The 27,471-nt window shown below is 37.7% G+C and overlaps 1 long non-coding RNA gene across 8 annotated transcripts in view; it reads left to right on the forward strand.

Annotated features, from left to right (window-relative positions):
* The window catches only part of LOC148224819 (uncharacterized), a 98,076-nt gene that overhangs the window by 14,817 nt on the left and 55,788 nt on the right, over nt 1-27,471 (forward strand). For 7 of the 8 annotated variants that reach the window (XR_015801502.1, XR_015801504.1, XR_015801503.1 and 4 more), the window contains exons 2-3: nt 4,085-4,172; nt 5,469-5,604. This is a non-coding gene — a long non-coding RNA (uncharacterized LOC148224819). Of the gene's footprint in view, nt 1-4,084; nt 4,173-5,468; nt 5,605-9,720; nt 9,865-27,471 lie in introns of all 8 variants that reach the window. The other variant, XR_015801505.1, reaches the window with a different exon arrangement.

Genomic DNA, 27,471 nt, shown 5'->3' on the forward strand with positions numbered 1-27,471 from the left:
TTGCTCTGTCTGAGAAAGGTATTAGAAATAGCCCAATAAAACCTCCTAATCTTACATTAGTTGTATATGAAGATTAAGGACACCTTTTGAATTATATATTAAATATATGGAGATGAATGAAAAGAATAGAATGGCCTGTGAATTAGCAAGTGGATTGCATCTAACTGAACTTAGATAACTGAGCTTGTCTAAAGAGATTGTTTTAGCACTTAATATACTTGGACTCAATGTGCATGCAAAATAATTGCATATTGGCAATAAAAGGTAGATTAACACAAGTTCATAGTGTGTGAACTACAAAAAAATTCTAAAGTAAAAATAAATCATTGGCTGTAATGCCTCAAGAATCTGAATCAGACCAAATGTTATGGAAAATATCAGCAATATCTTGAATACAAGATATAGGAAAGCGTTAATGTTTATTTCAAGAAATACAAATGTAGCAGACATTGACAATATGGAAGATGATCAGAATATCACATGGGAAGAAATGGATAGGCTTTAGAACTGGGACAAGGTATGTGATTTAATTAGTTTGAAATGCAAGGTAATGAACATAGGGAGCAATGAGAATTTCTTCAATCAAAAGACCCACTGGTTGAAACAGGAAGACTTAGGGGTATTAGTCAGTCAAAGAATTATTATGCACCACCTAGGTGCATGTAGCAGTAAAAAATGGAAATACAATTCTCAGATGTATCCAGTGAGGCTTTTGCAAAACGAAAGCATTAAGTATTAATTATAAGTTGCACTGTTGAGACATTATCTGGTACGGAGTTTAGAATTCCAGTCATAAAAACTCAACAAGTTAAACTCCTAATGGAGCAGGTGAAAAGAGGAAAAGAGTTAATAGCAGTGCTGGAGGAACAAAAAGCCTGTTTTGTGGCCAAATCTTACAAAAATTTTTAACATAACAAAATTTTAAAAAAGAGTACTTTTGGTTTATTTGTGTAAAGATATGATAAAAGCTGATAAAAGTAAAAGAATGCCTATTAAAGGTAAGGGACAATTTTGACCTAAATAGGACTTAATAAATGTGATATCAAAATTGGAGAAAAATATATTCTACAAAAATCTTATAATAGAGGTAGCAGTAGCAGAAAACCTGAATTAGTTTAAATGCTTAATGTGATCAGTGAAAATGATTTGATAATGAGATTGATTATGATGAAAGAAAGCTGGAGATGGAAAAGTGTCCCAGAGCAAAAGAATTCACATTGAATTTGGGAAAATGAAGCCAAAAAAGATCTGGTTTTACTGAGACCTATCTTGTCCTTATGTATATGGACCTGGTCTGTTGAAATCTAAGTAATATTTAACTGGACAAAGCAGCAAACAATGAGCAATGAGACGAAAACTTGCAGAAGACTAAGTAACAGAAAGGATAAAAATGCTGAAGAAATTATCCGATGTGAAATTTTCACTGTAGTTTCCTATGTTCACATCAGTGGCATGTATGGTTGTATACCTGTATGTAGATCTCCCTCTGTGCTGTTTTACCAGCCCAAGCTGACTATCAGGGCTCTGTAGGCATCACTCCCTATCCAGGGGCTGTCTGTCTGCTGGTCTGAGGGCCAGCTCACAGTGTCTGTCTGTCCATGTTCCCACTTTGCTGGCCTGACTGCTCAGTGACCATGCTGGGCAGGACACTGCCCCATGCCTGCCCTGCCACCCTGGATCCCCTTCCCGTGCAAGTGGCCCTGGCATTAGCAACTCTGACACTAAACGGAGTTCATAATTTCTTTGAGGGGAAAGATATTTTATTGTCTGGAAACCTAGGAAGACTTTGCTGTTGTTCTTTTTTAATCTGTACATCTAGTTTTGCTCAGTGTTGAGGGGCATCAGGAGGGCTGTTCAGCAAGGAGTCTGGACCTAGGTAGGATATGGAGAGAAGCCCAGGAGCTGGGAAGAACTCTGGAACTCTCTTTGGCAGCTGCCTGCCAGGTCAATACTTGATGTCTTCTGTCAATACCAAGCCATAAAATATCTAAGCACATGAAATCCAGGTGGTTTCTTCTGAGCATGCAATCTGAACCTGTTAGAATTGCTGGAGACACAAGCACTTCACAACAATATGCTGAAGCTCTCCCTGGCATGCAGAAGTGCTGAAAACAATCCGAGTGCTGATAAAGTGCTGGTGGATATATCAGGGCTAGCAGAGAACACTGCAATTCTCAAAAGCTGAGATGGTGTGTGTCCTGTGTGTTTTAAATTTTGATTTGAATATTCCACATAGCTCTATTTGGTCCAGGCTCCCCTGCAGTATTTATTTCAGCAAAAGCAGTACAGAAATGATTCACATTCCTGGGTAATTTCCCTCTGTACTGTCGCACAAAAGAGGGATAGGCAGTTAATTTTCCTTTGCACCAACCAATGCTTGAGACCAATGAACTTAAAATAAAGATATTTTTTACTTCTTCTCTTTCTTTTTTCCCTCCTGGAGTGTAATAAAATAAATTGTATTTGTGCAAATAAACAGTGTATTTCTATAGCATTTTCCCAGTCCAAAGTTTTTTATCAGAGTGCCTTTTTTATTTTTTTTTCCCCCCAGTGAAGATATACAGGATTATCCTGGTGTATTAGAGACCCCACCCCAGAATTCCTGTATGTGGACTACTATAATGGGTTCCACATAGACCAAAGAGAATTCTGAGCATTCTGGAAATATTTTAGTGAATTCTCCAAAAGTGAAGTCTCTTCTAAATAAGAAGTTACTGAGGTCTCAGTAAAGTAACTTTTATGAATCAATATATTTAATTTTTCTGAATTCCCACTTGTTTATCTGTTTTTATTTGAATGCACTGATCATATGTTAGTGTTTGATTTATATTAATAAAAATGGTAATTGGATGATAGTGAAAAAGGGAAAGAGGAGCCAACATAGAAAGAAAAATGCTGCAGGGGAAGCAAAAGATCAAGAGAGTTGCATCCATTTCCTGTTAAGTTCTTCAGGAGCGTTTACACTGATTTCACTGAGCTTTAGCTCAGTGTGGAAAAAAGTCCTTAGAGGAAAAAAAGACTGAGGTTCATTAGTGGCTTTTATTAAATAAAACTTATTACCATCAAAATTACAGTCCCACCTTCCAAAGAGCTACGTGGAAAGAGAAAACAGGAATGTTACTTAGAGTTTGTTGGGATGTTTTTGTTGTTTGGGATTTGTTTGTTGGGTGAGTTTTTTGTGCTTTTTTTTTTGTTTCTTTGATTGCTTATTTGCATGTTTTATTGTGTTTTAATTTTTTTTTTTTTAATGCAAATACTTTGAAACCAAAGCTCTTTTTCCTCAGAATTGCAGGAATGCCTGTGTTGAAGAGGATCACTCAGTTTATTTACTTGAGTCAGAATAAGAGACTATGAAGTTCCCACGAGCTGAAGGAAGGACACAAGTCCTATTTCTACCTCCTGTACCTGATTTCATAGTTAATATGTTCCCTGACACATTACATGATTATGAACATGGATGTGGGTATGATCTGGGGCAGCCCTGAGTGTGAAGGACAGAGGAGCCATTATTCCATTCACAGGAAGAAAGCTTCCTAGCTGCGGGGCTGCTGACTTTGCCTTGTCACTTCCCCTCACGGCCAGAGAACAGACAGTTTGACTCATTTTATACACTAGTATAGACATGCCCTGTGAGTTCTGAAAACTAAATGTTTTACCATTTAGAAGGCTTTTCTGCATTCTTGCTGCCAAAACTCCTGCCTGTTTTTAAATTGGCATAACATTAATCATTTCAACATAGCAAATGCTTTGCTAGGACTGAAGGTAGTGTCCCCTGGCACTGAATCATTTTCAACATCGCTTCTTCTGTCTTCTGTCAGCCCTTACAGAGTGTCATTTTCCTAATAAATTAATTTATTATTTAGAATTCACAGAAGTAAAATATGAATAGCGTAGAATGAAGCAGACAAACAAACAAGAAAGGATGAAAACTGAAAATTGTTTGGGAATACATTTTGAAGTAAATGGATTTTAAAATACCCTCTTGCTTGTAGTGTTGCTTGAAAAGCAGTGACAACACCAATATCTCAACAAATACAGAGCAAATCATGCTATAAAATAACAGTGGCGTTTTTATGTCTTCTAGATTCATGGGTGGAAAGGGGGATCTGCATGACGAGGAGTTTCAGAGTGTGGAGTGAGTGACTGACTGATATTACCTCTCATATTACATGGTGAGTCATCCTAATGGAGAGGGTGTATCTACTTAGCTTTTAGTTTGAGTTTTGCAACACAAAGACCTCAGAGACAAGGATTTCTTCAGGCTTTAGAGTAATTTTCCCTTTGTGTATGTACATGTACACCTTTGATTAAGTGAGAAAGGTGGTTTTTGAGGGTGAAAGGTGCCAAGCACCTACTTTTGTCTCCTTGACTTCATTCTGTTCCTCTAAACCTCGGCCTTAGGTAGATACATACACACTCTGCAGTTTTGTAAGGCAATGATCCAGGGCAGTGCTGGATGACCTTGTCTCCCACTGGAGTCAGGGGTCCTGTACATACAGCATGGCACTAATGCCACGAGTAGTCTGATTGCAGAGAAATACATGCACAATGGGATCAGCCCCATGGAGCCCCTTGACTCACAGGGACAGAGGGGTCCCTTGGAGGAATCAGCCCTGAAGGTCTGGAGTTGTTGGTATTGCCACTGACAGACATTGAGAACAGGAACAGAGGGAGGGAGGGAGAGAGGGAGAGAGGGGGAAAGGAAGGCAGGAAGGCAGGAAGGCAGGAAGGAAGGCAGGAAGGAAGGCAGGAAGGCAGGCAGGAAGGAAGGAAGGAAGGAAGGAAGGAAGGAAGGAAGGAAGGAAGGAAGGAAGGAAGGAAGGAAGGAAGGAAGGAAGGAAGGAAGGAAGGAAGGAAGGAAGGAAGGAAGGAAGGAAGGCGTAGGGCTTCAGAACATCATGGTGATAGAAGAAAGGACCATCTATTGCCTATTCCCTGTAAAGGGAATAAGGCTGCAGAAAGGCCATAAAGCTGCCCTCTACAAACAGCAGCTTAAGCGACAGCCGTGCAAGTCAGCTCAGACAAGTGTTCTCAGGTCCCATTTTATGGGAAGCAGATAATGATAAATTGAATGAAGCAGGTGAATTGGTGGGAGAGAATGATGGAAGAAACAACAGGCAATGGGGCAAAATAGTCCTGCAACTGTCTCTGCTTTGTCTCCTTTTTCCAGCAGCTGCACTTGAGGAAAGATATGACTTAGGTCTCAGTAGAAATGGTAAAGGCTGAGTATTATTTTGCATTTATGTTTTTAAACTCCTTTCTCGTTTTCTCTCTTTTTTTTTCTTTTAGTTGACCCGAGCCTCAAATTCTCAATGATCTTTTTAATATCTGAGGAAAATAAGCAAAGCACTTACACTTGTATCAGTATAAATGAAAGCTATTTCTTTGGATTTTTATTTGTTATCTTTTTGTAGGTATTATTTTATAATTTAATTTCTCTTTTAATCCTGCTTTGTTTCACTTGGCAGCTGCAGCAATAATTTCTAGCTTCTGGCAAGGAAAACAGATGAGCAAATATTCTGTCTTGAAGTTAAATGCATTGCTGCAGCAACAGGCCTCTCCAGCTTTCCAGCTACCATGAATCCTGAGCCTACTCTTAAACTGGTAAGTCAGCAGCCATGCCAGCACAATACATTGCCAGAATTGTTCAATCAGGCCAGTCTATATTGATTTATTTTTAAATGTATTCAGCATCAGTTCCTCTGTTTTCTGTCAGTTAGCGATACTGTCACTGCTTTGATTCACCACCCCTTCTACTGAAAATCGTACGAACACATTATCAAGCGGCCAGTGCACCTTGGTTTTGAGGCTGACAATACAGGATCAATGTCCCAGGGGTTCAACCCTGAATTTCAATAATTCAATTAAATTCCTTGAATACTGGATTCAGCCAGATCGATTCCACATTGCTTGCATGTTCACGTACAAGGCATCCTCCACAGAGAACCTGCATATAGTCCCCTTGTCGGTGTATAACAAAGGGAAAAGAGAAGATATTGAACTGGAGGAAAGATAATCAAGCATTGAACCTGCTGAGCCTAACAGTAAAAAACTGTTCAGGAGAATTCTGCAGCAGCGGAAGCCACTGGAGAATACTGTATGTAAAATTGGGGTCCTATTAAAAATGTATAAACATATCCAGGATTAGGTTTTAAAGCTTTTGCTACAGGTATGAAATGAGCTTAACTTAGAACTCCTAGGTTCCCTCTAGGCTCATTTACAACTAACCAAGGGAAAAAATAAACTCTTTTATTGCTTGAATAATTCTATGCTACCTATAACAGTAGTTAATAGTTAATAAGGATTTATGCCTCTCATAACTGAGAGGTGTATCTAGATTCTACAAGTGGATATATACAGATGCTAGAAATTCATCACCCATACTTTGTTCAAAAACAATATAGGACGAAAGAAGAAGAAAGAAAGAGCCTTTGCAAGGAATAAGTTGTGACTACACAGAAAGACTTTTCAAAGAATGCCCAATCTTCCAGGCCCAGCCCCAGACGTCTATGGAGCTGTTCCTTTGGATGCAGAAGCTTACGATACCATACCCTCCATCCTGCATGGTACCCTGCATCAATAGTTATTCAGGCCAGGTGTAGGTGTAACACCTCCCTTCCACCTAGCAGCTGCTGCAAATCGATAGCTTCAGGATGTGCTGACTAGTGATAAATGCTCCTCCTTAATCTGCAGCTGGAAGTTTCTTGGGACCCTCATTACTTCTTGGTGGATGTTTGTCCAACATCCAGAATGAGAAGTTATGTTTTTATTTTAAGCTGTTGCCCTTGTGTAATGGAAGGAGGTAAAATAGCAGTAAATGATAGTAATAACACTGTGAAATTAACTTCTCAAACAACAGAAAGTCTGCCATGATTAGACGTTCTATATGTTTTGGAGAGGATATTTTTCCTTATGGTCTAATTCACTGGCAATTTTTCATTGACTACAAAGTGACAAGTCAGTCCTCTTTAAAAAAAAAATTACTGGGAACTCAGTTAAGAACAAATTCCAATTGTTTCTTATTAAGTGTTACGATTATTGAACATTTAAACAAAACATCAAATAAGGTTTTGTGATAAATGGGCCATATAGGAATTAGCATAGTAATACCCTGGAAAGTAGTAATTTATAGGACTTCTGGTATCAATAGCCAGCCCTAGAATAGCCAGCAACAGAAACAAAAGATCACTTTAATTTTCAAAGGAGAATTTTTATTTTTTTTAATCAACTAAGCAGTTTCCATTTTATAGGTTTCCTTCATGACTATTCTATTTCTTATTAATTTATTTGTTATAGTAACAGACAGAGACACATTCTGAGCTATTTCAAAAACACTCAGAAACCTCCCAAAATTATTTTTATAGAACATGAATGAGGATCAATGAAAGCTGTAAAGGATAGAGGTTGGAGTGCATACCATTATGAGATGGGTAAAGCCATTTACATAAACAAAAATGAGCAATGTTATGTAAAAACTGTGTAATAGTTTCAGCTTAAAATTTTATTAACACGATGAAGGGGAGCAGGATAAATAGATGGCTATTTTGTTCTTTTAAAAATAAAAAAATACTTTTCAAGAATGCAGTCTGATTTCTACCTTGAGAAAGTAGTCATACTTTTTTTATAAAGCTTTATTCCTTTTGTTGACATCTTCTCAAACCAGAAAGAAATTTTCATTGATAATATCTCTAGAGACACCATTTTAATATCTTTTGACAGTGAGGACCTTCCCTCTGACTAGCTGGCTTATGTGGGATAAGCCTCCATTCTATACCCTCATTCATCCTACCGGGGTTTTTTTCATTTCAATCATTATTTCACTCGTGCAGGGACTTTTTAAAATCCATGTCTCTTCTTATTTGTATCCCACAAACTGAATTTTAATGTTAATGCTAGTAATAATACTTGTTTGAATACAATTTCAGGATCAGTCCCCTACTATACCAGTGCAGCGATGGTTCATTATACAAATATGCTTGTGACACAGTGTTGTCCTTTGTGGCTGAAGCAGAGCTAATCCAATTAATTTGTTCATGAAAGACAAGCTGGTTTTAAAACAGGGTCTAGCACAAAGAGGAAAGGACAGTGTTTTATTAACTTTCTCCCTTGTCTCAAGACATATTTATTGCTTTCTGCTCAAGCAGAAATAATAAAAGCCTAAGAGTACAACCACTTGCATGAAAAATCTTTCAGCTCTTGTGCATGTAAATAGATTGGACTTTTGATTGAAAATACTCTATGCATTTCTTGAGGCTTAAACTTTAAAATGCCTAATTTGGAAAGATACTAGTATGTGCAAAAGAGTGACTTTCCTAATACATGGCAGCAACATTATTAATTAAAGCAGAGGACACTGCAAGGATATGTCAAAGCAAAATAACCCTCAGCTAGCAGAAACAGACTGAGCTATAGGTCAATTTTATTGTGTTGTAGAGGCAGACAGTGTTTTTCACATTGCATTACCAGAGATACCAGTGAGATACTCAAGGCAGGTTTTTCTAAAAAGAGAGACCACCTGGAAAGCCTCAGTAGTCACATGTATAACTTATGTGATGGATCAAGGATATTTCATCTTACTCCATTAAAAACACTCTACCAGTGATGATGGACTTTATGTGTCTTTGAAATAAAAGTTGAAGCAAGCAAAATGGAGTGAAAGGGTGAGTGTGCATTTACATGTCACAAAGGGACAACATGTATTAGCAATTACTCTGCTGAGAGACCCGTGAATTTGAGTTGCAAGCTCACAGTCATGGAAGATACTCCCCTTCTGGGTGCTGAGCATGTACTCTGACTGGGCTGAAAACCTCCAGGAGGATGCTGTTAATGAAAGTGCTATTCTTGGCCCTGAAGACATATTATCTGGCAGAAATTTCTTTCCCTCTGTGTTATGACACTAATAGTCATTAGCAGGTTTAAAAAGCTTTACATACTCTAGCAAGGGAGGAGGCAGCAAGGTAGCTGCCTTGGTATATACTAGGTCAGGAGTTGGAGCAGTATTCTCAAAAGTATTATTGCATTTAGAGATGGGGTCATGCTCAGAGAGTTTTATTGTCTGTCTAAAACAGCTGCTTTGAGAAGTATTTGTCCAGTTATGAGCAAACTGGCTTCTCTAAGACTTGTCCTCCTTGACCTTTATATATTGCAGCTATAAACAGGACAGAACTTCACCTGCCTTTATTTGCCATGGGTACACTGATGCTCAAATACTTAGAAAACTCTCGTCAGGCAGAATCTGCACTTCTGTTGAGAACACATTACTGTCACACTAACAGGCTGTCCTGAGTTGTTCCATGGCACTGACTCATAATGCAGTCCAGTCTGGAATGGTGCTAATTAGCTGCTGCTGGAAACATTGATTGGCTGATGCATTGCTTTCAGGGAAAGTGTATGCAAACTCACAGTGCAGCCTGAAGTATGCAAGGTTCTGCTGTCGGGAGTATGATGTGGAGTCAGGTTGTTTTCTTATTATGAGCTTTTGACCTGTATTAAGTGAATATCATCAAAGATAATCCAATTGTAATACTCTTGTAGACTACTATGTGAATAGCCCAAATCTTCTTGATTTGGAGATAATAAAAGAAAAAGATTAGATTGCCTATATCTGGGCATGATACTCTGATTTAGAAAATAAAAGGAAACAAAACATTCTTACAATAAAATTATGATATACTCTGTCTGTGGAATATGAACATGAAAGTATTTACATGTTTTCACAAGTCACAACCAGAAACATGGCAAAGATGTGGAAGTTGAGGGATACATGAGATGCACAAGCCTCTGACTTGTCTCTGTGATGGTGCCACTTTTACTTGATGACCGATTGAGAAGACCCGATCATCAGAAACTGCTCACCTCTTACAGGTAGGCATTGCAACACATCTTGTAGGGGGCCACCTCTTTTTGGGACCACTTCAATGCCTGTGCATATTTTCTCTTGCTTGGCTGGCCTCAGTGTGATGGATGAAGTACACAGAAGTGACAATGCTGTACATACTATGCAAAATGTTTATCCAACCCTACAGCAGCCCTGTGCAGACTCAGTCCTGCCCGTGATTCTTTCCCCTTGTGCTCTCACCTGCGTCACTTGCTTTTCACTTACACTGCTGGCTGAGAGTCATCAAACATAGGTGACTGGACATTCATTTTCTCAGTGCCTCAACAGCAGCAAACTTGTCCAAAATTATGCAGCAATCCATTTTCCAACAAATGCGTCCCCTTTTCTCCTTCTGTGGCCAGGTTGTGCTTAAAGCTATTCCCTCTGCTACTAGCCTTATTTAGAACTTCAGAGATGAATACTGAGATGTAAAAAGTTGAGAAATATTTAAATGGTTATCCTGGTGTACCTCATCAGCATTTGTGAGGTAATCAATCTTATAGTTCAAGGAAGGTACTTTCCTCTTGGTTCATTGTATGCATCTTTTTTCTCTCTTTGTATTTTTTCATCTATAACAGTATCTTAGATCATTCATGTACAGATTTTTGTGATCATCTTTTTTGTAAATACTTTTTCCTGGGTCTACAAGTTTGGTTGGAGTGAAGAGTATATTTTACAGGAAGTATGGCCTGCAAGTTACAGAAGTTCCACCATGTTGCAAAATAAATTCTTCTTCCAATTGATAGCTTTATTTGTTAAAAATCACTTATTACTACTCTAAATTTGTCTAGATTAATTTCTAAACCAGTGGAAGATTTTTTATCATTGTTTGCTAGACAGAAATTTTTCCTGACGTGCATAGTAATCAAACCAACTCATAATATTTCCCACATACATTAACAGGACTCAGCTCTAGGCTCCTAGGAAAAGTGAGATTTTCTAGGTCTTAGGTAGCTCACATTTCCAATTTATAAACATCTTTTTTTGCAGACAACAGAGTTTTTATCTTTTTTTTCTTTTTTTCCTGTTTTATTGTTATTACTGGTTATATACTGTGGAATAAATAATTTGTGCTTCTTCTCAATATTGTTTTTTCATTTCATTACCTTGGCTGAGTATTTCTGAATACAGCTTGGGTTGTTTTTAACCAGGAGATCATGTTGGAAACACTGTCTCTTTATCGCTTCCAAAACCAGCACTTTTTCAAAACCATTCCTTCCTTCAACTCTGACCCAAATTCCATTTTCACAGATGCTTGTCCTTAAATTCAATTGTTTTAGAAAGCATGATGCCGAGATGATCTCATCTTTCTAAGTGAACTTGATTGCTCTGTCAAACTGACCTGTCCTTATCCTAATTTACCACTTTACTGCTTTTTTGTTATCTATAGACCTTATCATTAATGATATTTTCTTCCAGATCATTGATAACAATATTGACTAGTGTGTAGGCAAAAAGAGATCATGGTGACATGTTACTAAAAATACTCCTATTAGATGATGACTATCACCAGTTTTAATTCATTGAATATATACCTCAGTGAATTCTTTTGGTAATATATCAGATTTATTATTCAGAATGTGATGAACTTCTGGGTCAAATTATCTACTCTTAGATGTCTTTGTCATATTTGTGATCTCAGCAGAATATAGCTCCTGTCAGTGAGATCTGTTTCCAATTAAGCCCTACTGATTAGCATTAAAGGTACTAGGATTTCTTTTCATCCTGCATGTACCATATATCCACCCATCTATTAATGTTCCCCAGTGTGCCCTTGTGGGGTTATGTCTCCAAGAAGCTGATTTTAGGTTGAGATCACTTCCCCTTAGGTGAGTTTTCAGTGATGAAGTTGTAACACGGAACAGAATGTCAGGGGAGAAGTAGAGTGTGAGGGGAAGTAAGAACTGGGTAGAAGGGTTACATGACAGCGTATCCAGCACTCTGCCTTATTTTCATTCTGCTCCTTGCTGAGTTGTTTTGTTTGTTTGCTTTGTTGTGGGTTTCTTTGGTTGGCTGGAATTCTTTCCCCTATTAAAGGCTTTGTGGCTCTGGTGCTCTAGACTGAGACATTGGTGACACTTCAGGATTTTTTTCAATACTTTTCCTAATTCTCAATAGCCCACAAGAGTAGGTATGTCAGTACATGTGAATAGTAAACAACTTGCAATGGAGTAATTTTTCTTGAGGTACTGTGAGCTATATCATAGAGGTTTCATAGCTTAATGAAAACATTCAGTGCTTCTGCATAATTTTAACACCTCCCCATCCCCAATTAGCACTAAATATTACAGGCTCCTATAGGTTTTACATAGTAAACAATCTACAAAAAAACTGAATTGGAGTACTATTTTAGAAATTTGTTGTAGATGCTTTGCAGTACAAACATTTAATTTTAAAGACTTTTTGTTTCCCTACCCCCAGCCCCCCAGCTCTTAATAATCTGGCCCCAAACACCACCTCAAAATTACATTTCTGGCTTAGGAAAGCCAAGAGCCGCCACATATTGCTGGAGGCTGAGAAAACATCATTGTATGCTTGACCTATTTCACTTCTTTCTACTGGCATCTGTTGCTGGCCATTGTTGGAGATGAACTGTTGGGTATTTGGTTTAACCCAGTATATTGTCTAGTGGTCTCTATTTCTGCAATAATTAATACATATTCTTTGAGGGTACTGGCATATTAACTTTCTTCAACTTGACTGCACAAGTTTTAAACCCTGACCATTCAGGCTAAACATAGCACTGTAGCACTAAAGTAAATGTCTACATGTTGTGTGTTTTCCTTTTTTCTGTTGCTACAAATGCAGTGTTCGTTAAATACGGAAACACCCTACTTATATTGTATATTTCAGAAATCCACCTAACCTCAAATATACTCAAATTCTCTTCATCTTTCTGCCACACAGAATAGCTGTCATTTTTTCCGTATGTGTATTTTCAGAGAACAACAAAGTGGTTTTGGGATAAAAAGAACAACATAAAAGGTAGAAGGAAATTATAGAAAATATTATTTTATATTAATAGAGGGTGTCATTAGCTGCCAAGTTTCTTAGAACGCAACCTGAATAAAACACATGCTATTGAGTTAAAAGCAGTAGTACTTATTACACTGCTTTTACTATCCTTCAAAATCTATGGTTTTGTTCAGTTTAAATTACATTCTGGTGAATGTATATATGAGTGCAGTGATACCTCTAGGCCACAGTTTGAGGATACTTCCAGGTATCACGTAGTGAGACAATTGTAATGACATTCAAGTCACCCAAAAGCAGACTTTGAGAAAATTCAGATTAAGAAAGGCTTTAATTTGGCTGTTTATTTTTTTTTTTTCAGTAGCAGTAAACCCATCTGGTACAGTTCACTGTTCTTGTGCTATAGCCATCTGAAAACTGAAGCAAATTTGGTATAAGTTAAATGGATCTATAATTGAATAAAATAATATAAATTCTATTTTCTACGTCACTTGATTGAAGATATGCAAGCCATCAAGATACAAACACAGTCAGCAGGAAAACCACCAAATCAATAGAGCACACTTTAAAAGAAATGTAGCACAGTCACTGTCTCATGAGTGCTTTGCAGCCTATGCTATTGGCTTACAATAATACCTTTAGTACTCAGGCATACTGATCTAAGAGTGTGACACTGCCATGGATCTGTAGCTACCCACGTGTGGGCACTGACAAAAAGGGAAGTCTTAACACAGCAGTAGAAGCCACAGTGATGCAGTGAAATTGCTTTGTCAGTAATTTTTGACCATTCTCTTCAGAGAAAGGAATATGCAATATTCATTCTTTTCACATTTTCTCAAAATATTTTTCAGTATGCTGCTATGAGTGAAAACACTTCCCATTTCTACACTCTGACTTCAAAAGCCAGAGTGGAAAATGCAGCTGGACCTTCAAACCTGCCTCTCAAGCACACTGAAAGTGCCAGCAGAATGATTTCTTCACAATATAAAGATGTGATTTATGCTTCTACTCTCCTACTTTGCACCAGCAAGCATGCTGTGCTGTCGTTTGCTTTCATGCAAACTGTAATCTATACAAAATTCTCTGCTTTCATATTGGTAACTGAGGTACCTGTTTACTTCAAGCTTAGATGGAAGTAAAAAAAATAGAAGTCCATGAATGTGAAACACTGCACACAGGTTTATTTTCCTTCCTAGAAGCCTCATACAGAGTTAAAAGTGTGGCAGCCTGGCAGGAGGACAAGAATTTTAAGCTGTGCTTAATGTAATTAAAGCCAGTCAGACATAAACATGAGGTGGCTGTCCTGCAAATTGTTATAGACATTGATAATTACAGAATTGTATATGAATATATATGTCTGTGTTTTTATCAAACCTACAAGCTGCTTCACTGAAGACAATGTGGATCTATTTGTGTGACTAAGGTTCAGCTCTGCGGGTTCAGGGAGAGAGAACTGTGCTGTATCTTTTATTGATGGGAACTATGAGACATCTTTGTAATTTTAAAACAGCCTTTGGAAGAAAAGCAGAATCTATCACTAGCCAATACCAAATTTATTTTCTACTTTTTCTTCCTTTCTTTCAATCTTTCCCTCATCTCCAAGGCAGGAGGAGAAATCTTAATTTGGTGCACCACAAAAAAGAATATGTAGAATTTGGACGCAGCTTATTTCCTGTTTCTGTACCCTTTGCAGAATGGATCAGATTGGAAGGGACCACAGGGGGTCATCTGGTCCAACCTGCCTGCTCAAGCAGGGTCATCCCAGAGTACATGACATGGAACTGCATCCAGATGGTTCCTGAATATCTCCAGTGAGGGAGACCCCTCAACCCATTCCCTCTTGTGCTATCGCTTGGCACCACCAGAACAAACCTGGCTTCATCCTTTTGGCACTCTACCTTCAGATGCTGATAGATATGGATAAGATCCCCCTTCAGTCATCTCTCAAGGCTGAATAGGCCCAGCTTCCTCAGCCTTCCCTTAGTAATCTCTGTATCCCTCCCCTGGACCTGCTGCAGGAGCTCCATGTCTCTCTCGTGCTGAAGAGCCAGAACTGGACACAACACTCCACATGTGGCCTCAGCAGAGGGGCAGAATTCCCTCCCTCACCCTGTTGGCAATGCTCTTCCTAAAATAAAAAATTCTTATTATTCATGGCTAGGAAAAGAAAGAAATACTATGTCAAAAATTTTACTTCAAATATAAAAAAAAATCAAGAGATTCTGGTTATGCTGCAAAAGAGAACTTGATTCCCTCTTACTGGTAGGACAGTGTGTGTTGTTCTCAAAAGTATGGCTTTTTTAACACTAAGCAATAACTTTGTAGTCAAAAAGCTACAATAAATCGAACATTTAAAAATTGACCCTCCTCCAACAAGCACTCTAAGATTCTTTTCTTCACATCTTTTTTTTTTTGCCTTTGGAGCATTGCTTCCTTGGTTGCAGAGTAGCTCAACTTTGTCTACAAAAGAAATAGAAACTAGTTATATATGCAGAAGTACCTTACATATCATGTAGAGTTTCAACACTCTTTAATAAAAAAAGCTTAAATAAACCTGTCTCACTTTTAAGACAAGTTTTGCAGTGAAAAATGCTGCTCTCCTAGGTAAGTGCCTGGGTGGTTTTACTTTCCTTTTGGTTCTCAATGTTTGCTTCCTTCTCAAAAATATAGTGACATTAAATTTACTTTGTAATCAGCTATAAAAGTATGTTATTATTGAAGAGAAAGAACAATACCGGAAATGAAAATTTTAAACTGTAAGTTTTCTTTGAGTTGCAGTAATTCACTTGTGGAGAAAAAAAAATCTTAGCTCTATGTCCAATTCTTATATTCACATTTAATAAACTAATCATAAACCATATTAGAGCTGCTAGTTAATAATTGTAAATTATAATTTTTGAAGTAATTCAAATATTGTTTAGCTGTTTGCATAATGTGTATCTAATCACTTAGGGACCTGGTCCCTGACCATGCAATGCTAAAGTGTTTTATTTAATAATCAGAATTACAATGAAATCCAACAATTTATCTTGTGTTTCAAATAAGAACTCCAATTGCTTAGTGATCAAATGCAAAGTTTTAGATTTTATCTTCTCAACAGTCTTTTGCTGAAAGAGTTAAACTCACATATGACTAGAATAAAGGCTAAACAGATACTGCTCCCAGGCTAAAGAGAAGGCAAAAGAGAGTGAAAATAGCAGAAGAAAACAGAGCACCTGTATTACAAGTGCTTAAATGAGGAATCCAAATAACAAAGCATCTGGGCTGAGATCACTTCCAGAGACAATTGTAGGGCTTCACTGGTTTTATGGGTTCTCTGTTATTCTCTTACTCTTGAAGAGCAGTATCACTAGTGAATGGTGCCACTTTTTGCATAAAAGTTTTCTTGAGTAATCAGGTTTTGTCCTTTCACTTTGTCCTTTCAATCAGTAAGGATTTGAAAAAAGTAATGATGCTAAAATTTGCAATGCTTCTATAGAGCTTCAGTCACCACTAAGCCTCACTGAAAATTACGAGGCAAAAAGCACCTCTGAAAACGTAGTCTTACAATCTGGAATTGGAAGCAAATACTGAAGTATCAAATTTCTTGGATATTTCTGACAGCTTTAGCCCATTATTTAAATACTAATAACACAATATGAAAGCTAGAAGGGGAATTTGTGTTTTTGCCTCTTATTTTTTTTTTTTATTAATAATCTCCATTTGCCTGCTATACTGAAAGATTTAAAACAAGAGAGCAAACAAGTAGTGCCCGAAGACAGATTCCAAAGTAGTTTCCATTAACTTAAATGTGACTTGGTGGAATTTAGTACTTCTTAAAGTCAAACTATTTAATTAGTATGATACCGTGGTTCTGTGTACCTACATTTAAACTTGCACTTATGGAAGTGTTGTATCAGGACTAAGTTTGCATTTAAAGGTCTTTCTGTAAGTTGAGAAGACACAAGATTAAGATAATTAGCCAGCATATGTCTTTCTCACTGAGCAGCTAGGCTAAGCAATCTTTTCAGGTTTTTATTGTAGGAGAAATGTTTTCATTTTTCTTTGCCTTTAACAAATGGTCAAATATGAGAATTTAGTTATTTGAAGACTTACCAACAATTTTAGACCCTTTTGGTTTTACATCTTCTTCGTGCAAAACATTTTACTTAACTTGAAAGGAGAATTAGTAGGCAGTGATCTTGCAAGATTGAGATGTAGTCTAATTTCCACCATATGGTGTTTTTGTTTTTATCACCATCTTTGGAACAAAGGGTAAAACTTCCTATATTGTTTGGGGGTTTTTGAGAGGATTTAAACGGCTGACTTAAATCCTATAAGTTTTGTTCTTTTTTCCCTTTTTTTTTTTTTTTTAATTTTTTGTAGCTTTCACATATTCAACACTGCTTAAAAGACCCATTTTTAATTATGTGTAACCTTTGTAAAGCCTCTGGGTAAGGTCTACTCATTAATCTTCAGCATGACTAGCCTTGGGGGTGGTGGAATTTGTGCAGCCATGTATTAGGGGCTCAGAGACCACAGACTAGAAGTACAAAAGGGATAATTAAGCAATAGTATGAAAGAGAACAAAACTAATGGGATAGGATGATATTATGGTACATGCCAGGCAGTAGTAAGGACAAGGGAATGCAAATTCCTATAGATAAAAATAAAAAAATAAAGGAAGCGGTGCTTTTTTCGAAACAGAACCAATTTAATATTCTCATTTCTTAGTCAAGAACAGATAACCTTCATTAAATTAAATCTCAAACACTGTCATAGTCATGCAGCACAAACATAGGGTTAGTTTTTAATAGTGTGCCCCTATTTATCTTTTGTTTGTTTGTTGTTTTAACAAACAAGCTGCCTCACAGTAACTGTAAAAGGTACAAGTTAGAATATCTCAGTTTGTCTCAGCAGAAAACAACACTTGGATAAGTGTCAAGCTGCAACTAAGGGAAAAATCCTGCCCTTGGCCACCAGGCTGTGAAGAACCCCTGGCTGCTGGGCAGCTGCTCTGTGCTCATCTCAGCCCTCTGTGGGCTCACAATGTAGATGATCCTCAAGGGTCTGAGATGTGAGGCATTTTTGAGAAAGGAGACAGGGCCAGGATTCAAAACACTAGCTCTGATGAGGTTTTATGGCTTTTCCAACACCTCGGTGGGGAATTCTTTGGAATTGTGGAAGCTATTCTCTTTGCTGTTCCTAAAGGACAAGGTCCTGTCATCTGTTTGACTGCATGCTGAGAGAGGTGTCTAATTTTAAATTTATTAACTATTTCATTAAGTACAGGTTTCATGGAGTACAGGTCTCTCCATTGGTTTAGACACTTGCCTTGGCATCTTTCTCAGTCTGGTCTCCTCTGACCAGTCTCTAAAGTGGTAGCATTAAGTGGTGATTTTTTTCCCGGTTGCCTGCAAAAGTCCTCATCATTCTGTTGAGATATTTAGACTTGGCTTCAGGGATTGGGTTTCCTTTGAAGAAAATTTCATTTTATGCTTCTGTTTTTTGGTTTGTTTTTTTTTAATTACTGAATACAGCAAGACTGTCATGCATTCATAATCAGAAACATTATAACCAGTAAGTCCTGCACTGGGGAAGGATGGGGTAGGATAAAAAAGCCAAGCATTATCAACTTTTGGGTTTTTATATCCACTTTCACAACAAATGATGATTACTTTCCCGATGGTAAAGCTGTTTTTATCAAATGGTTACATGAGAACCTAATTTTTCACCATAAATAAAAATTAACTTTTAAAAGAGCTATCTCTAGCCTTTATGTTTTCATAAAAGTGAGGCAGCTGTTCAGAAGACCCAGCATGGCCACCTGTATCTCTGCCCCTGTGCATAGAAGCAAAAGTCACTATGATGGGTATGTAGTGATAGGACCAGGGGGAATGGTTTAAGTTGGCAGAGGGTAGGTTCAGATTGCATGTTAGGAAAAAATTCTTTGCTGTGAGGGTGGTGAGGCAGTGGCACAGGTTGCCCCAAGAAGGTGTAGATGCCCCATCCCTGGAAGTGTTAAGGGCAGGTTGAATGGAGCTCTGAGCAACCAGGTCTAGTGGAAAGTGTTCCTGCTCATGGCAGGGGCAGTGGAACTGGATAATCTTTAGGCTCTCTTCCAACCCAAACCATTCTGTGATTCTATTATGATTCCATGATCTCCAGCATACTGGAGTTATAATTTTGACAGTCCTTGCTTAAGGAAGGTTCAGTGAAATAGAAGCCTATTAGGAACTAATCCTATATCTGAACATGCATCTGGGTCACTTACTAACATTTCAAAGTTAATGTATTGCAGGAATTTTATTTTAAATTCTCAATGTATATAGAATATTTACACACTAAAGGGGAAAAAATGTCAAAAGGAATGTATTCCTGCTGTACCTCCCTATGTGTTTATCTAGCTAATTATGTAAGTATGGGAAAGTAGAAAAAAGGTTTGGAAAAAAATAAAGAGGAAAATAACCATAATGTTGAAAAGAATGCACTTTAGTTTGCCTTTCTCAGCGGTAAATACTATAATTGCAAATATAACTAAAGCTCCTTTTTAAAAGTGCAACAGAAATTGTGTAATGAGCTGGTAGAAGGACACTTCACCAGTTTGGAAGGGGTGGCCTGACACACAGTGTGGAAATAGTCAACTTTGAACAAAGAATAGATAGAAAATCTAATAAATCATACACTTCAGTTTGACAATGTCAACAAAATATAAAGGCTTAAATTTTTAAATTATTTTCTTTCTGCTTTACTTCTTGCAAGGGGCCTAGCTAACTATAGTAAGCAGACTGAGGACCAAATACTATCCTTTTTGTAATGGTTGAAATAGTCTCTCTGTTTCTTAAATAAATGTATAGGTTTTTTTAAGGTCAGCACCCAAGATTTTTACGATCCACATCTGAAACGCACATTAGTGAGGCACTCTTATTATGACAAAGTGATGTGAAAAAGTAGAATTATAGGGATAAAATAAGATTTTGTACAGTCATTTCTTAAAATTTCATTAAGGATGCAAACCTCATATACTGAGAAGTATCCAACTCCCTTGGTTTTGAATGTAGTCCAAAGTTTGTTGAATGTACTTACCTTCAAATAGTTGAACCAGAATGAAACCAATTTAACTACATAGAGAATCATTCCTCGGCTGTTGAAAAGATCAGTGTAAATAGGAATAACCCTTCTTCTCCTTTCTTCCCTTAACCCAGCACTTTTCATTCCTTAATGAGATAGACTACATGTGTAGGAGACCTACTTGTAGGATTTGCTTATCTTTCTCAGTCCTTCAGGGCTTCCAAGAGGAACTAAATCAAAGCTAATCAAACAAATTCTCACTAAATTTAACAAATAACTAGGAAGCCAGCATAATGGATGCAACCAATATGTGAACTTCAGATATAACTGTAAGACAATTATGGGAAAGAAAAGTAGGTCAGAAAAAACAAGGCAGAAAATGTTGTGTTTTTAAGCTGTATTTATTAGCTGTCTGGGTCAGCTACTTTATCTCTTTCTAATCATCTGTGTAAATAAGACTAGCAATGTCATATTCTTTCATTCCTGTGCTATGCTGACAATTTTCTTGCTTAATGAGATCAAATGTTTCTGGGTCCTACATATGTATACTCATTCTCCTCAACCCTTCAGGGCATCTTCCTTCCCATGATGAAAAAAATTGTCGAAGAATAATAAACAGTTTGTAGTGAATTCAGCAAATAAGTAGGATATGCATGCAGTGCTTTAAATTTTCAGTTATAATAAAATTACACTTGAAACGTGCAACATAGATCTCTGCTTGAGGTGCAGAATGTTATAAACCAGTGCGCTGGTCATTTATCCTGGAGTCTACATTGTTAGCTGTTGTATGTGGAATATTGGATTTAATAAATGCTTCTTTATTAACACAGTGATAAATACTGTGTTACCTTAAACAGAAGTAGTCTTTTTATCAATATCAACAAAATTGCTTATATTGATAAATGGTTACACTAATAAGTGGTTGTATTGATAAAAGCTTACAGTGAAGACTTCTAAAATGGACAATATGAAGCAAAATATAACAGTACTCGCCTCTGCACTTTTCCCACTTCCATGCAAAGCAGTTTACACATAACTTTCTTATAACTTATTTTCATGCTTTCCTCAAAGTAGTTACCTCACAGGTAGAGCAGCTTCTCTGATTCCCAGTCCAAAGAATTGAAAAAAACATAAAATATCATTCTCAACCCAAAGTCTTTTCAAGAATCTGGGGTAACATTCCCAGAACAAAAGGTCAAAACAATGCTTTATTTGCTTGGGGTGGAAGGGAAACAGAAGGCAAAATATTAAGACTCAGAGGCAGACTAAAATAACACAGAAACCAGTCAAAAATCCAGGAGCAGCAAGACTAGGACCACTCAGAGTTAATATTCCCACATAGATAGGCATAATCCTTCGGAGAAAGTAGGTTTGAGCAAATTTCTTAAGAACTCACTGTCTAAAAGACATGAATATCAGTATTATGGGATGCTGATATTATCATGGGAATGTTGAAATTGGGGGTGAAGAGAGGAGCTCTTAATCTAGCAGAGTAAACCAAATACCTTAAAAATCACAGAAGATGTGAGAAAAAAAGACTCAACTTTTCATTTTTAAATATTAATTCCTGGAAAGTGTCTGTAACTCTCTCCAATACATTTGGGGCACTTTTGCCACGAAAAATACTTCCGACCTTTGAGTTACTCATTGTAACATTCAGGCTGTTACATTTTTAGGTTTCTTAAGCACTGTCATCAAAGGCTGACTGGTTAATTAGACATTTCTCTGGCACATGAATGTCTTCTTGCTGTCCTTAGTCTACATTTTTGATTTTTTTTAACCACTTTCCATTCACATGGATTAGTTAAATACATAAAAAGAGAATGATTTGTCTCTGATGATGCTAATTAAGTTAATACATATTTCATTATCACATTTTATATGTACCTTTTAAAGTAGTTTTACCCACTCAGATGCTTAATGACTGTGACTCCTAGATCTTGACCTAAGTTCTCACTCTGGGTTTGCCTCCCTCTGCTTGGTTTAGCAAGGTGATGCAGAATTCTGACATCTCCTTGTTAGATTGCTGCCAGTCTAAACTTTACAAGTCCATGTGTGATCTACTGTCCTGCCCTGTGACTGCTTTCACCCCTCCTCTTTTTCTTCTGTCACTGTCACCTCCATCATCACACTCTTGATCTAAGAACTCTATAAATAACCCATTTATTCTCTTTAAGACTTCTTTCTCTGTGGATTTGTACAGGTGCACCACTTCCAAAGGTCTCTGTTTTCCTCATTCAAATTATTTTCAGACAGTGGATTAGTCACCCTAAGGACTTTTTACAGTCATTGAGACAAAAAGGTGTATGCAGAAATTGACTCACTTCTATTTTAAATGTCTACTTTAAGTTTAGATTAATTAACCATAAGTAGCACTTACAGGAAGGATTAGGTGGTCTGTTCAGACTTGGAAATACCAAATTTCTAGATTTAGAGCTTAAGACTTCTACTCCTGTTGTAATTTTGCTCAGTAAATAACTGGCCAAATTTATTCACTGTTATACTTCTACAAGTTATGGTAAATATATTTGTTCTGGGTTAGCAATATTGTTGCTGCCCCACCTCAGCAGAACAATCCCTTTTCTGTAACCATGGGAAGATTTTTTTGCTGTTAGATTTCTTTCTACAATGCACCCTTTCATTTTGACTCCTTGACCATAGATGAGCCAGAATTATGAGTTGCCATGGCTGGGGTGATGACATAAGTTCAGATATGTGGAAGACATAACCAGTTAATAATATCTTTCCTTCCCTGGGCTTACTCTAGACCTTTCATATCTGGGCAGCTATGACTTGTCAGAGCAGACTCTGTGTGGTTGACAGCAGGCTAATTGTTTTGCTATTTAGCATTGATAAATTAAAGCAAGATATAATGCATATTAGTATTAACTTATTAAAATTATAGGCTTTTCTGGGCAGTTGGGTGGCCAGGGATGTGGTGAGAAAACTGGCTGAGCTAACTGGTTCAAAGATCACTGGCACAAAGTCCAGCTGGAGGCCAGTCACCAGCTTTGTATCCCAGGGCTCAATACCAATTCTGATGCTGTGTAACACCTTCATTAATGACCTGGATGATGATGGGATCAAGTATGTAGCAGCAAGTTTGCAGAGGACACAAATCTGCGAGGAGTGGTTGATAGACAATATGCTTATATCCAGAGTGACCTACTCACACTGTTGGAATGGGCAGATGGGAATCTTATGCAGTTCATCAGTCTTGCATGGGGGAGGAAAAACTCCATGCACCAATACATGCCATGGGGACACAAATTGGAGATGAGTTTTGCAGAATAGGGCCTGGGGGTCCTGGGGGGCGACAGGCTGCCCATGAGCCAACAATGTCCAAAGCAAACAGGTACCTTAGGGGGATGCTGCCAGCAGACCTAAGGTGATGAGTCTCCCGAGACCCATGTGGAATGACTGGTCCAGTTTGGGGCTTCCCTGCACAAGAGAGACAAGGACATACTGTGGAGGATCTGGGGAATCTGAGGTGATCAGGGAACTGAAGCCTCTGCTCATATGAGGAAAGGCTGAGAGTGTTAAGACTGAGCAGCCTGGACATAAGAAGGCTTAGGGGATCTTATCAAAGTGTATAAACACATACCTTGAGGTAAAGAAGAAGGCATAGCTAGACTTTAGACAGGGGCACACAGTGGCAGGGCAAGAGGTAATGATCATAAATCAAAACACATTAAATTCCTTCCAAACACAAGAAAGCACTGGTTTTTACTGTGACAGTGCTCAAGCCTAGAGAGCTTGTATACTTACCATCTTTAAAGATGTTGAAAGCCTTTTTAGTCATGGTTCTGGGCAACCTAGTTTTTGAATATGCTGGGGATTGGATTAGATGATCTGTGTCAACCTCAACCATCCTGTCATTCTGCAAAATTGGAATAGGGTTTATTAAGTATAATACATGTAATACCTCAGTTGCCATGAAGGAATAGGCCATAAATTATGGTATATTAGTGGTATTTGGACATTTAATTTTTGTTGCAATTCAGATAATTACAAAGTTCCTGAAGCGTTAGTGTTAGAAATTGGCACAAATGGTTTGTGCAGGATGGTTTGTGCAACACCACTTAGAATACTTTCATTATTTTAATTTTCTGATACTTGATATATCAACATAGTTATTAATGCACATGCTTTTTTGAATTAGGGCTCTTGTCTTCTGCTAAAAGAGAAATAGACGTGATTTGTAGCTGTTATTAATGATGTGGAAATCGATCTTTTGAGTTGTGCGTGTCTTATTCAGAACCTGTTACTGTGGAGAGATGTAAGTGATAGTCTGGACAAAATTCTGTCAGATTTGTTTCTAGTGAAGCAGAACTGCACATTTTACTGAGCTTGCTTTTAATTTATAAGATTGGAACACAAAAGTTACCATCATGGCATATACAAATGCATGGCTGCTGCTTTTAACAAACACAGAGTAGGAAGGAGAAGATAAAGAGGAAACTTACAGATTCCTTACAAGGATGGATGCTTCCTCACAAGAGTTGAAATGATGAAGGAAGAAGAGGCACTGATCTCTTTTCTCTGGTAACCCGTGCCAGAACCCAAGAGAATGGCCTGAAGCTGTGTCAGGGGGTTTACATTGGACATCAGAGAAGGGTTTTTCACTCACAGGGTGGTTGGGCACTGGAAAAGGATCCCCAGGAAAGTGGTCACAGCACCAACCTGACAGAGTTCAAGAATCACTTGAATGATACTCTCACACATATGATGTGATTTTTGGGGTTGTTCTGTGCAGGGCCAGGAGCTGGACTTAATGGTCCTTTTGGGTCCCTTTTAGCTCAGGATATTCTGTGATTCTGTGATTCTCAGCTGTGGCACAGGAGGTTTTTATTTGCATCCTGATTGGTTTGTCAGCACCTAAGATCATATCTGAGGACTGGATTTTGACCACAATATTGAATTTATTATCTCCCACCCTATTTTGCTTGTAGTACACCTATAGATACAATAATGAAAGGAGTCCTTTCTGAACTAATCCACACAGTCTGTTGTAAAATCATTCACATCTCTCATCACAGGTCTGATGTTTATAATTAATCATGAGCAAAAGAAAATATATGCTTAAGTGCAAGGTCACTTTGAAATTGGATCTATACATACTACTCACCTGTGATTTAATGTCTCTGGCCCTATGACCCTCACCTTCCCTCTGTATGATCTCTGACTACTTGCATTGTTTCACAAATTAGATCCTGACTCATTGACTGACTTTTTTCCTGTCCTTGGGCAATATCAGTCTTTGGTGCCACCGAGTACCATTATTCTACAAATTAATAAAAACAAGACTATCAGATGGATATAGCCTATGGTTTGTGGCTGAACAGTTCACATTCTGTCTGGGAGAGGGTTCATGAGCTTTGTCTTTCTTTGTGCTCTTATGGCCTAATCTATAAATCTTTATTCATGTCCGCAGTGTCTTTAGCTGTGCAAGAACTGGGTTGCAGCAAACAAAGTTAAAAGGGATTTAAGATGATTTGTTGTTAGCCAAAATGTTTATGTTATTTAGATGTGAAATGCAATTAAATTAAGATGTATTTTGAATCTTAATACCTAAAATCTGAACTTTGAATCTGCAATTCTCACTTTTTCTGATGGTGGGTGGTGAGATCAAACAGGATTTCACCTTCTTGTGCATGAAATTGACCTCTTTTCTAATTAATGAGTGTGAGAATCTACAGAACTTGTGACTCATGAGGGCGTTTCATTTATTGGTGTATATAAAAGCATTCACAGCACTAAAGGATCATTCCAGATGAACTTAGGTGAATGTTTGGCAGAAAAATTCCTCCTAAATGAGCAGACCAGAACAGCACCATTAAATCACATCTCCTCTTCAACACTCCTCTGCAGCCTCATTCCTCATTGCATTTTAAAGACTTTGTGTTGCTGGACTTGATTGAGCACAGTACAGAGGCCACATTCATCCTGTGTACTTCACATACATAACCAACACAATTAAGTCAGAAGTGTGCTGTCTTTTGCTCTGTCTGTGGGTAACAGAGACAGGCACTTCTAGAAGAGAATCCAGACCTTGGGTGTACTAAATCACACTCTGGCATGGCCTATTCTCTTTATATAATAGAAATTAAGGTTAAGGGTGATGATGAAATGCCTGCTTCAGCTTTACATAGATGCCACAAGAGCTGCATAGTTAATAAGGCATTGGAGCTCATCCTCTGATCTTTTAAAACCCCAGATGCTGGGTAGTTACAGATGTTGGGGCAGATGTATGCTGTCCACCAGTTACAGATTTTGGGAACAGATGTGCATTGTCCATCAGTCAACAACACTGACTGCGAGGTGGAGCATCCCACATTGCCCTAATGGAGATAATGCATTGTAATGTGACAGTAGCTAGCCATGAATGAACAGTTCCCACAGATGTTCATACCTTCTCATGGTATTATTTTTTCTAATTCCTAGTGCAAAACTGCTTCATCTCATGATGAACCCCTCAAATATGTGGTTGAAATTCTTACTTGCAGCACTTTATCATGATCTTCAGTGGTTTTAGTTCTCAGGTCTTTCCTCTTGTTGATTTGCCTTCTCCATATCTTATACAGCTGGGTCAATTCTACATTAGTTACATTCAACATCTACTTTAAATTTGCAACCTAGATAGCCAGAATTCTGGCTATTACAGGGGCTTCCTCTTGGCATATTTTATTCACTGTTAAAAAAAGGTGTGAAGTTTTGGGTATTTTTTTTTTGTTTTGGTTTGCTTGTTTGCTTGTTTAAATATTGAGTCAAATATGGAAGTTGTATTTGTTGTGATATACTTATTTATTTATTATCTGAGAACAATCTGTACTCTGAAATACAGGAGGTCTGAATAGGTGTTGAAAAAGACCTCATCTTCTTCCCTCAATTCTGCTTTTTTTTCTTTTTTTAAGAATGAGTGCAGGGTTTGAGGTACTCTTTTAAAAACTGTCATCTTGCTAGAAGAAAATATTGGCCCTCTAGTAGATAAGAAGAGAGGGATTTATATGTTTTTTGGCTGCTGTTTACTGCAAAAGTCATCAGAGGTCAACATTCATCATACATGTAGGAACAAATTGTGTCATTTAGGGTATGTTTACACTCCTGGGTTGAGGTAAGTGCAAGAACTTTTGTTCATGCTCTGAGTTACAAGTAAAAAAACCTTTGAACTCTGGTCTTCTGGTCTTCAGTAAACCTTGTCTCTCCAAAGGAGTTATTATAACAGGGTTATATGGCTGCTGAGGTGAGGCTGAGGTAAGGAGAGTGACATGTGGTCATAAGCATCTGAGAGAGCAAACTCCTGAGGTGCCACTAGTTACTGTCACATACTGAATTTTTGACACTACACACAGTAGTCCTGTAGTCCTGTGTTCTTGATATGACAGCACAATTTATTAAATTGCTATAGAGGAAAGAAGGAAAGGAAAGGAAAGGAAAGGAAAGGAAAGGAAAGGAAAGGAAAGGAAAGGAAAGGAAAGGAAAGGAAAGGAAAGGAAAGGAAAGGAAAGGAAAGGAAAGGAAAGGAAAGGAAAGGAAAGGAAAGGAAAGGAAAGGAAAGGAAAGGAAAGGAA

Source organism: Sturnus vulgaris, chromosome 2 (assembly GCF_052056855.1).
Source record: "Sturnus vulgaris isolate bStuVul1 chromosome 2, bStuVul1.hap1, whole genome shotgun sequence".
NCBI lineage: Eukaryota > Metazoa > Chordata > Aves > Passeriformes > Sturnidae > Sturnus > Sturnus vulgaris.